Source organism: Telmatherina bonti (assembly GCF_933228915.1).
Source record: "Telmatherina bonti genome assembly, chromosome: 19".
In the NCBI taxonomy this organism is placed as follows: domain Eukaryota; kingdom Metazoa; phylum Chordata; class Actinopteri; order Atheriniformes; family Telmatherinidae; genus Telmatherina; species Telmatherina bonti.
This window is the reverse complement of record NC_136617.1, coordinates 34295996-34308572: the sequence shown is the minus strand read 5'-3', so window position 1 is coordinate 34308572 and position 12577 is coordinate 34295996. Positions and strand designations below refer to the sequence as shown.

At 44.3% G+C, this 12577-nt stretch overlaps 1 protein-coding gene across 1 annotated transcript in view; it reads right to left on the bottom strand.

Annotated features, from left to right (window-relative positions):
• gatad2b (GATA zinc finger domain containing 2B) overlaps positions 1-10291 on the bottom strand; it is a 36813-nt gene extending 26522 nt beyond the window's left edge. The window contains exon 1 of the mRNA XM_079258573.1: positions 10200-10291. The gene's annotated coding sequence lies outside the window, so the exon portion shown is untranslated. The remainder of the gene's footprint in view (positions 1-10199) is intronic.
• Positions 10292-12577: the final 2286 nt, after the last annotated feature.

The following is a 12577-nucleotide window of genomic DNA, read 5'->3' as shown; positions in this document are numbered from 1 at the left end:
TCGTCTTCCGGCCTGAAACTCAAGATAAAACTGTTGAGCTATGTAATTAATGTGGATGGCATTAATTTGGGTTCCAGTACTACAGTGGGGAACCTTGGAGTTATTCTGGACCAGGATTTGTCCTTCAGCTCACATTTAAAACAGGTTTCTGGAACCTTCTTCCACCTGCGTGGTGTTGTAAACATGAAGCACATCCTGTCTCAGAGAGAGGCAGAAAAACTAGACTATGTCTTTGTTACTTCAAAATTCCTTATTTATGCCCTGAAAAGTCTCCAGATGATCCAAAACGCTGCAGCGAGGGTTCTGATGAGAACCAGCAGGGGAGATCATAACTCTCCAGTTTTAGCGTCTCTCCATTGGCTTCCTGTTAAATCCAGGATGGAGTTTAAACTTCTCCTCCTCACATATAAAGTTCTCCATGACCAAGCTCCATCATACATCAGAGATCTCATAGTCCCATATCTTCCAAACATACGACTCTGCTCTCAGACTGCAGGTCTACTTGTGGTTCCAGAATCTCGAAGAGAACGATGGGAGGAAGATCCTTCGGCTGTCAGGCTCCTCTCTTATGGAACCAGCTCCTACTGTGGGTTTGGGATGTAGATATCATCTCTACCTTTAGGATCAAGCAGCGGATCTACTCTTTATTATGTCTATGGTGAGGACAAGACGGCACAAACAGGAAACTACTTAGCAGTGGAAGTGATCCAGCAAGCGGCTTCCCCAGCAAAGACAAGCGGATATTGTGTTGGCTTTCCATCATTTCAACAGTCACATTGTACGTGCGACCTTCATTGAAAGTCCATAAGGCCGACCCCTTCTCCTTTTACACTGGTGAGAAAGTCCAAGCTGCATCCACAACCACCATAAAAATGACCCCAAAACTGGAAAACATGCTCCACAAAACGGGCGACGCATCTCTGCTGGTTAAGCTGCTCGCTACATGAATGGTTTCTTGTCTGAGCTGTTTTGTCCCCAACACCAAGCCCACAGTCTCGCCTCCAGGTCATGGGTTTGCAGAACTTGTAAAAATGTTTTAGTGAACTTGTTAAAAAAGTTTTGCAATCACAAAATCTTTACAAAAGAGATGAGATTTGGTGGAGGCACTGAATGAACCAGAAGCTCCAGCTTGCTGGCTTCGCCTCCACCAACGGGTGCGGAGCAGGGTGGACCAGGACACGTTTTTTATGTTTCCATACACGGAAACTAAAAAAGGTGCTCTAACTACCGACCTGACCAAACGTATCCTACCTTCAGTCGGGATACCAATCTAACCAATGTGATAAAGGGTACAGCTCAACACCAAAATCCTTTGATTAGTTGGAGATCGAAGTCACTTCCTGTACGACCAGTCATAAAAACAAAGGCCGAATGGCTTCTTGTTTAAGGAAACTTTTTTGTTGATCACGTCTCCATTTAAAAGAAATGAAGAAGCTCCATTTTTAATAAACAGCATCACGGCAAGTTAAAAAGCTACAAACTGTTGAATGACTGCCGCTCTCCTCCTTTGTTTCAGAGTCTAGTTTTAGCTTTAAGGAAGGAATTTATGTAGCTGTGGCATCTACTGCAATCTGCCCGACACTCCGCCTCTCAAGTGAAGTTCCAGCTGGCTGTCAGAACGCAGCGACGTTACGGTTACCCATCCTGTCCCGCATCCAGACAGGTAAAGACAGCAGTTAGAGGAAGCCCTGTCTGTTGGGGTCTCAGTAGTGGTGAAGATTGTCTTGCCACTCTTTTTCCCCAATGAAAGGTTAACTGCAGACTTGGCATCTCCTTTACTGTTATCCTTTATATCTCCAAACAAAGGCTGAAGAGTGGTGCAGAGGCACACAGGGGAACATATAGCGCTGTTACCTAAAGAAGCTATGAGTAAATGGGAAACGGTGCAAACGATCCCGTTGTTACAGATAATGCATCGAACATGACCATAGCAGTGAGACTTGCAGACACTACGCATGCTGTTTTTTCCACACAGTATGAATGTCACCACATAAAATAAAAAAAAAAAAACAAACAAAAAAAAAAAAAACCCACTGAAAATAAATTCAGCAATGAGATTTTATTCCAGGATCAAACGTGTAACAGTCTGGTTCAGGTGCAGCACAGTTAAAGCAGAAACAGTCTGATCCAGCTACCAGCTCACAAACTGACCAACGATGTTGTTAAGAGAGGAAACAGCTCCTAAGATATGATGGAATGGTTTTTAGACCAGCAACCATCCGTCTGTACTGCTGGTCAGGAAGAGTGATGAAAAGGAATATTAATTTTAGGTGAATCTGACATCACTTGTGCAGATGAAGTGCTCAGGTTACTATGGAGGATGCCACCCTGGTGATGTAAGTAATGGGCATGCCCACTCCATCCACCATTTCTCCTCTTGATGCCATGCCGGTGGTGGGCCAACTAGAAACATTAAGGCTGCTACGGCAATAGATCTGGGAAAGAGATATGTCAGTGGGCGGGGGGGGGCACTGTGTGTGGAATCAGCAGTCGAGCCAAGGTTGTAGGACCTCCCCTTCCCGTCTTCAGCTCAGACTAGTGAGATCCATCAAACAGACTTTGACTTAAGTACACCTGAGTTATAACCAAATGAAAATCTGTCTAAATACAGTGAAGGGAGTAATATTATGAATATATATTTATATATAATGAAGTAATAATGTATTGAATTAGAGATACTAGAATGGAAAATACTCACATATCCTGCCAGCAGTAAAGGGATCATGACTGACGAGTATTTCTGTCTACAACAAGCGGCAAAACTGCAGTTCCCCCCTCATCCACTAGGGGCTATAAAACAGAGCGAATCCCCACAGACTCCCATGTTAAAAAGACCAACTTCACAGCAGAAATAAACATGTTTACAGCAGAAATAAACATGTTCACAGCCTGGTTCAAAAATCCATTTTCGGTTTAATAGGTCAGGTTTACCTTCATGACAACTGGAGTGAATTTTTTTCTAACTCGCCCGTTTAAAAGTAATTTAATATCTAAATTCATCATATTTAGGGGCGTGTCCTTTTGATTGACAGGTACCCGATCTCCCGCTTCAAGTCAGAAGAACGTAGAACAACCACGGTTTTTAGCCGGTTAATAACGTGACTTAGCTTTAGCCCGCTTACCTGCATTAGCTGGTTAGCTCATGTTATCTCGGGGTTAGCTCGGTTAGCTCTTAGCTACAGGCAGCTCGGTTTTCGCTTGATGTCAATCATCCACCATGACGCTCACAGCCCCCCTCTCAGCTCCACCACTTTGCCCATATTTGTATTTTCCAGGCGAGACGACACGCACGTCCCTGCCAAGATGGCGATGGTAGGAACCGCCCACCGAGCTTCAATTAAGCTCCTCAGAAACTGACGAGTGACGTCACGGAGGCTCCGCCCATCTTTTTATATACAGTTTATGGTCTACAAGAACAGGCATCATATTTTTTTTCCATGTCCAAGCACATCCCACACAGACACAGTAAATTATGCAATTTTGCGTGATGATTGTCTTGAGTTTGTAGGCAAAGAAGCAGCTAACATTTACCGTTAGCTGGTACAGCATAATTTCCCATTAGAAAATCCCACTGGCCAACAATGATGCGGCTCATATGCAGCGCTGAGAGATGGCACAAACGCTGCCACATTATCCTCTTGGAAACTTGCATTTGTGAGGAGTTTGTCGCCTTAAACTCAACTATATGTAAATAATTGGACCACAGAATAATACAGGAAATAAGTAATATAGTTGTTCATTTTTTGAACAGTTTAAAAACAACAATTTTAAAAGAATAAACCGATTAAGGAGCATATAAAATTTAAAAAAGAGAACAAAAAGCACACTAAAACAGAAAACCAAAGAATAAAATCGGTTTTAAGACTTTATCTTTCACCGCCTTCCCCGGACCTTGCCCCTCTCTCTCACAGACGGCGAGTTGGATCGATGAGCCTTGTCGGCTGCGAACTGACTCTGCCGGGTTATCCCGCCCCCCCTCCCATGTGTTCTCTTATGTGGTGATTGTCTGAATATGTGCTGTATGTATACAAGGTGGGTTTTTTTGTCTCTCCAGATTGCGCCCCCTGAGGCACAGGCTGGTGGTACCAGTTTTTTGGCCTCTATCCGTTGAACCTGATGTATTACTGTTTCCTATCTGCTGAAAGGCGGCGCTGGCTCAAGCCGCCTGCGAGGCCTCGGTTCACATTATGCTGGTTTCTTGTATTGTTGTTATGTGGATCTTGGACAGGTTTTACTGGAAACTGGAATTTCCCCTTGGGGATGAATAAAGTATCTATCTATCTATCCATCCATGTTTCTTTCTTTCTATCTATCTATCTATCTATGTATCCATCCATCCATCTATAAAAATGAACAATGAGGAAGCTTGTCTAATGTGGAAAAAGAGCTCATTCCACAGTTTTGGACCGGCAAAGCTCTGTCCCCTCTCAGCCTATGTCTGGACCTTGGTATGTCCAGGAGCAGCAGGTCAGGTGACCTTAGGCACAAAGCAGGATCGTAGGGGTGGAGCTGCTCAGAGAGGTAAGTTGGGGCCAGACCATTTAACGATAAAATAATAATAATAATAATAATAATAATAATAATAATAATAACAACAACCTTCCAATGAACTGTGTAGTCCACTGGCAGCCAGTGTAAGGAGACCAGGACGGGGGTTGTGTGCTCCATGTGGATGCATTTTGCACCAACAAGAAGTGTGTAGGGGAGGACTGGTTCACCCCGACATACAGAGCAATACAATCATCCAGCCGAGAGATAATGAAGGCATGGATATCGGTTTTAAAGAAGAAAAGGTTTGATCTTCGCCAGCTGTCTTATGTGGAAAAAACTGGACTTCACTACAGAGCTGATTTGCTGATCCAGGTTAAAATCTCTGTCTATCTGTAACTTTTTCTCCTTAAAATTTTGCGTCCCGGACGTGTTCGATGACACGGTGAAATCTATCATGTGCTTTTCTAGAGCCGCTTCCACCCAGCAGCGTCCCGAGGCTGAAAACCATACAACTTTTACATCTGGGACGCCACGCTTCGCTTCCCAGTTAAATGTTTTAAACGCACAACGTTGCTGATTCAGCAAGAAACGTAGGATTAAAAAAAGAGAAAGAGACAAAAGAGTCATCAGAAGATGGTCTTCTGCTGTATGAAGCGAGCCAACAGGTCAGGTAGAATGCAGGACGGACTAGCCGTTGATGGGGGGGCGTGGGATTGGGAAAATGGCAAAAGTTCTCTAATGTGTCTTTAAGACTCAAGTTTTACCAAAGGACCCAAAGGGGGGCTTGACAAGCCCCTGGGACCATACTTTGTTTTTAACCTCATGAACATATCAAAAGTTAAGGGCCAACCCAGCTTTGATGTCTTCGAGGACATGCCAAAAAGAGAGAGCATTTTTCTTTTGGAGTGGTACATACAGTATATCTCCAGAATAAAAATAATGGGAAATGCCTTCTGACAGCCATACAGGGACTGGACTGATCCCGGGACTGGACTGATCCCGGGACTGGACTGATCCCGGGACTGGACTGATCCCGGGACTGAAATGATCCCGGGACTGGACTGATCCCGGGACTGGACTGATCCCGGGACTGGACTGATCCCGGGACTGGACTGACCCCGGGACTGGACTGACCCCGGGACTGGACTCATCCCGGGACTGGACTGATCCCGGGACTGGACTGATCCCGGGACTGAAATGACCCCGGGACTGGACTGACCCCGGGACTGGACTGATCCCGGGACTGGACTGACCCCGGGACTGGACTGATCCCGGGACTGGACTGATCCCGGGAGCAGTGCTTATTATTTTAAATCATACCAATCCACATATCATAAATTAGTGTTTTATTAATGCTTTAATTCTAACTTTCAGCTCAGGTCTGGGTTGTAGGTTTTTACTGAGTGCTTTAAAGAAAATGATAAACTTTCACTTGATCACAGGAGAGGAGGGGCTGCTTCTAGAATAAACTGACTTTCTTCTGAGTATTTTTATTTTATTAGCATTTTTAAATAGACTAAGAATTTTACTTCTTTTGTAATTTTTAAAAAAAAATAAAACATCTCCTGTAGAGTTTTTTTTTTTATCCCCTTCATTTACATTTTATTCAGTTAATTTTTCAAGTGTTGTTCGATGCCGTAGGGATGCATGAGTTCGGGAGGCAGACATCCTCTACCTGTCAGATCAAGCTGATAAATCTTCCTTTTTAACGAATCTTATACTCAGGAGACGACCATCTCCTGAGTATGAGTCTGCACCTGTCCAGGGTTAGGGTTAGGGTTAACTCTTATAGTTAGGGGTAGTCCAGCCATCAGTTACTTACGCAGCCATGGAGACGTCACCTGATGCACTGACTAGTACCTTCCTCCTTTTCCTTTATGTATAAATATTTGGCATTTTAGCCATCATTAATACATTTCTCCTTTTTTCCGCAGGTCTTCCTGAATAAGTGCAGTTGTACATGTTGATCTGTCTTTCCTGTCCTCTCCACCCCAACCAGTCGAGGCAGATGGCTGCCCTCCCTGAGCCGGGTTCTGCCGGAGGTTTTCTTCCTGTTAAAGGGGAGTTTTTTCCTTCCCACTGTCGCCTCGTGCAGCTCAGGATGGGGGATTGGATCCAAGTCATGACTCGATGCAATCAGTTGGTTTCTATTATAGGATATGTATGAATTGGCTTGAAATGATGTGTATGTAGAGTGTCCTGAAACAACATTGTTGTAAAGTGGCGCTGTACAAATAAAGCTGAACTGAATTCTATGATATTTCATGAGATTTTAGGTCAGTGAAGCGACAGAGACATCAATGTTCAGGACCAAACAGAGAATAAAAGGATGGGGCAATGCTACATCATCATTTTTACGTCTCTGCAAAACATAGTAGAAACTGATGTTCATCGACGCAAACAGATTCCACCCAAAAACATGTTTCTAAAACATTCGGTGAGCAGGCCTGGTTCTATCTTGTATTATTTCCTTACTTGATAGATCTGACTTCAGTTTGAGGTGAGTCCGTTCAGGATGACATGTACGGAAAACCTAGAGAGAACCCACGCATGCAGAGAACTTGTAAACTCCACGCCAGGATCAAATCCAGATTTTTTTTTTTTTTTTTTAAAATAACAACAAACACTGACCGTCCCTGATCAGATGCATCTGTTTTACACTGTAGCTGCTATTAAATCACTGAAGACTGGATTTCCCCCCACAATCACCAGCTCTGAGTCTAGATGGTCTTCCACCTGCAGGGTATCTACGTGGGAGGCTTCTTTCTGGAAAGTACATTATAAAGAAGTTTTAAACTATTTTTTCAACCATAGTAGAGTTTAGAACCACAGGACAAATTTGTAGCTAGCTCTGACTTCCAGCTGTCCTAGAAGAGCAGAATATCTGCTGTTTGACACAAAGTAAAGTACGACAATAATAATAATACTGAAACAGTGAAAAAAACAAAATCAGATATCTGGAATTAAATATGGTTTCCATTAAAAACTGACAACTAAAATTAATCAACCTCTCAGAGTTGGTTGTTTGAACAGAGAAAGAATCTGTTAAATGTTTGTTTTTCAGTCTTTCCATGCATAGAATTTAATATTTAGTAAATTAACTTATGTTGCTGTAAGTCCAACCAAAGTTGTGCATCATTACTAAAACAATGTGTTACATTAGAGTCTCATTACCATTATTTAATGTTTATCTTTACATTGTGGTAGGAAGCAGCTGCTTATCCTGCAGGAGGTGAAACATACTGGTTGCACGTCCTTCTTCATGCTCAACAGGCTCTGCAACATCATCTTCCTCACTTCCACCGCCTTACTGTTTAACTCCAACACAGCTAAGCAGATATCTCATGATTCATTCATTCATTCATCATCCTAACCGCTCAGTCCGATGAAGGGTCCCGGGGAAGCTGGAGCCGATTCCAGCAGTGTTTGGGCGAAAGGCGGGGTACACCCTGGACAGCTCGCCAGTCCATCGCAGGCCATGACATGGTTCAGATATGATTCAAACAAAATCATGATATTGAGGTATATTTATGATTAACGACATGATCAGTTGTGAAATTAGAGACTGTGACATTCTTGGTCTGTTGTTCCTTTGCCAGTTTTCTGTCTGTGAACACACGCTTCAGCATTAAAGAGCTGCTTCGGTGTGAAACAGACATTTTAGAAGGAAATGGCAGATTTTTGTCTGATTATCTGAACAGTTGCACATCCTGTTGAAAATACAGTGTAACAAGGACTCTTGTTGAAGTCATCACCTCATGTTATTGATGATTAACTCCCATTTCATTTCTATTTAGTAAGGAGTAGTGGTCTAGTGGTTAGAGACGGCAGGATTCCAGGTTCAAGTCTGACAAAGACAAGGAACCACTGGGGAACCTAACTGGTGCAACTAGGGGACCAGTTTACACAACGTTTCCATGTATGCTGTATCAGAAAGTACCAAACTATGACCTAAAAACCAAGGAACATAGTGAATCATGATTTTGGCGTACTCTTACACACGACTAAACATGCAGCTTCTGGCAGTAAAATAAGAAAAGCTGACTTCCTGAGTCAGGCCATGTTTATGCTTCGTTTCCACGTAAAACACAAAACTTGCGCATTAAAAAGACAAAAGCATTAACACAACAGTGTAATTACAACCATCTATGTGCAGAAAAAACGCAAACAGGACCAGAAGGGATGTCGGGATCTTGCGAGGCCTCCAGACACACCCAGGTGTGTCCTCGTAAACACAACAAGAACATTTCACTCTGGAGGCCGTTGCCAGATCTTTGCAGTTTTATCCACCGAAACCACGAAGCAGTCGCGACAAAACCTGTGTAAACACGGTAAAATGAAGACTAAACATTTCCCAAAAGAGGATTAACAAGGAGACCTCACTTTTCTGTCATTCCAGTATTACAATGTTTAACTCAAGATGTATAAAATACTTTGCTGCTGTGTTGGTAGTACAAAGATTTACTTCTTATACTATTACTACAAGAACATTTAATCATTTCTACTACAACAGACAGCTCAATCTGCCTTCCTGGGAAACCTTTCACTGGATCTGGAAAAGTTTACTATTAGGAGCAGGATTTGGTCTAATAAAATGTTCATTCATCAGCAGGCACGTTTCATTCATACAACCCCACCAGAACCAGGAAAGGGGCTGAAAGCATCCAGGTTCCCGCAGTCTTTAGTCCCACATTCAGAAAAAAACCCAAAAAACAAAAAACCATAGTGTGAAATCATCATGACTAGATTAATACACATCTGGTTTTTACTTTCCTTTGTTTATAAAATGGCAGAAATCTAGATAAAACATCTGTCCAGACACTGAGATAAAGGTGAGGATTGAGATCAGGAGCGTTTACGATGGATGAAGTTCCGAACCGTCCACCAGAACCGAGCCCTGAACCCAACCTGACATGTTTTTCCATTTAAATCCCAGCAGAAGCAGGAACCAGCAGTTCTCCTGAACAAAATGCAGCAGAATGAGCAGATCTCCCATAAAAGCAGTGTTTTTCTGGCTGTGTGGACGCGGAGGAGCAGCAGGAGGTCTCCCGGCCTGGATGCAGCCTCCTCGCTGCTGAAACGTCGCTGTCAGGCGCCAGGCAGCCATTTAGGTGCATATGGAGCCAGTTGAGTCTCCACGTAAATGGCTGATGCATTTGGAGTTTTTCTTCCTAATTGCTGAGGGCCATCAGCACCGCCGGCCTCCGCCTGACGCCTCCACGCCGCCGCTGCGGGAATAAAACCCGCATAAACGCGTCCTCCGGTGCCGTGCTTTTTACCGGAGCGGTAATAAGCGGCGATCCGGAGGATCTGGGCTTTCTCCAGCCACGGTTAACCCCTTGAGACTCCGGATCAAACAATGAAAAGGAATGGAGGCTTTCCGAACAAGGCTTCGATCAGCGTGATTCACACCGACAGGATGTTACCGTAAAAACACAGCCGACCACCCGACGGTTCCACACCGACCGCCGGATTCGGTCCGATCCCACCTTTGGAGGACCATTTGGAGCCGGAGGCGGCGGTTCTGGCCGCTAACATGTCAGCCTGCATCAGTAAACAGCCGAAGCTCCGCGCTCTATTGTCTGACAGCGGATCAGACCCACCGGCAGCACCGCGACACGGCGCCCCGACCCGCTACACCGAGCCCGCTCCGGCCCTTTTCACACGCACCCCATCCGGACCGGCCTTGGGAAAATCCCCGGACTCACCTGTGTCCGCTTTCGCCTCAGTGTGTACCGTCTCCGGGTTCACGGTCCGGTCCTCCTGACGCTGCTGCGGATCCTCACCACCAGTCCCCGGCACCGGCAGCCAGCTCTGAGGCGCTGATTGGGCCTCCGCCGACTATTATCCGTTCCGAACAGATACTTTGGACGCTTATTGGTCTAAATGCACCTCCGTGGAGTCCAGACAGACCGCTAATTGGCTGGTCCTGGTCACCAGCAGACCCAGCTCGGCAGCTGATTGGTTCTTAATTTCCGCGGCGGAGACAGAGAGAGATGTGATTGGTCAGCAGGACTGTTGTTGTCTTTGTCTGAATGGAGAGCCATGTCACCGCCATTGGAACTAAAACAAACAAACAAACAAACAAAAAAACTCAGAAAACCTAAGGACAATGTGGTGGTAAATTCCGGGGTAATCTCCGGTGTTTTCTGTAACATTTCTACGGGAGGAACTGAACTTGTTTTCTGATATAATGAGAAAAAGCTACGCTCGCTGCTTTCCATTTGGCAATAACTGGAATTTTTGCTTTTATCTGGTTTCTTACTGGTTTTCTGCGCACGCGCATGAATGACAAAGAACCGAGCCAGATAGACGAAACCTTTGACATTGATGTGATTTCAGGACGAATGTGTGTTTTCTCACATGCATGTAGCTTGTGTGCAAGCTGCATAAACATTAATTACAGATGTTTCCCCGACTTGGGAAGAGACACAATGCTTCTGCAGGAGTGACGACAGTGTACAGGAGAAGGGAAGCTTGAGGGTCAGTTTGTTCAGTTTCAGACCTGAAAAGAGCGTGTGTGTTTTATCAGAAGACTCGATGAACGATCCATGTGTCGAGCCTTTATTTTACCTTGGCCACCCCGTAAAAAATGTCAGACAAACGTTGAAGAATAAGTCAAACACATAAACAGGATGTAAACATCTGGATCTATATAATTTACAAACAAGACTGCAAAAATGTAAAATAATAATCTTTAATTTGTCCTACATTGGAGGAATTCCAGTTTAAACAGCAAATAAATGACAAGTGTCATGATTTAAGTGGATGAGATTAAAAAAGAATTTAAAAAAAGTCCTAAATGTGTAAGATGTGCACAAGAAGGTGGTTTACATAAAATCAAATCGCCTTTATCACATGCACATCATAAATGGTCAAATGAGCTGTGACATGCTGTATGCACCTGCTTCAGACTCTCACACAACATCATAACAATGGAAAAAGAAGTGGTGTTGGGGAGCATGTTCATCACATTTTTATTGTAAAGCATTTTTGAGTTACATTTTAAGTAAAATTTGATGAATCCATACATCCATCCACCCATCCATTTTCTGATGCTTTTCCAGGGTTCGCGGGGGCAGCAGCCTAAGCAGAGAACCCAAGACTTCCCTCTCCCCAGCCACATTTGCCAACTCTGCGTGGGGGAACCCAAGGCGTTCCCAGGCCAGCCGAGAGATATAATCCCTCCAGCGTGTCCTGGGTCTTCCCCGGGGTCTCCTCCCAGAGGGACGTGCCTGGAACACCTCACCAGGGAGGTCCAGGAGGCATCCTGACCAGATGTCAGAACCACCTCAACTGGCCCCTCTCAATGTGGAGGAAACTCATCTCAGGCACCTGTGTACGAGATCCCGTTCCTATCAGTCACGACCCACAGCTCATGACCATAGGTGAGGGTGGGAACGTAGATCGACTGGTAAATCAAGAGCTTCGCCTTCTGGCTCAGCTCCTTCTTCACCACGACAGACTGGCGCAGAGTCCGCATTACTGCAGATCCAGCACAGATCCGTCTGTCGATCTCTTGCCTTTATGGCAGAGGTGTTTATAATTTTAATCTTATTTTTTTGTGTCGGTTTCACTGCTGACTTTTCACCCAGAAGAACAAATTCTGATACCAGAACTCATCCCTCCGAGGCTGTGTGCAGCAGTAACTAACGGTTTGCGGAGCTGAAACTGTGTATAAATCTGGTGTTGGATGGGTGTGTATAGATCTGGAGCTGGAATTGTTTGGAGATCTGGTGGATTTGTGTATAGATCTGGTGTTGGATGGGTGTGTATAGATCTGGTTTTGGATATGTGTACAAACTGTTGTTTGATTTAAGTGTGGATCTGGTGTTGGATTTGTATGTAGGCTTAGTGTTGGATTTGTGCATAGATATAGTGTTGGACTTTTTTGTAGATCTGGTGTTGGATATGGGTATAGATCTGAAGCCGGATTTGTGTATAGATCTGGTGTTGGATTTGTGTGTAGGCCTTTGAAATAAATGTTGTTTTGTGTAAAACTTACTTTTGTGAGGTAAATGTCATTTCAGGTTAGAAATGCAGGTTTTGTTTCATAGGCTGGATTAGATCTGGAGTCCAAGGTGTG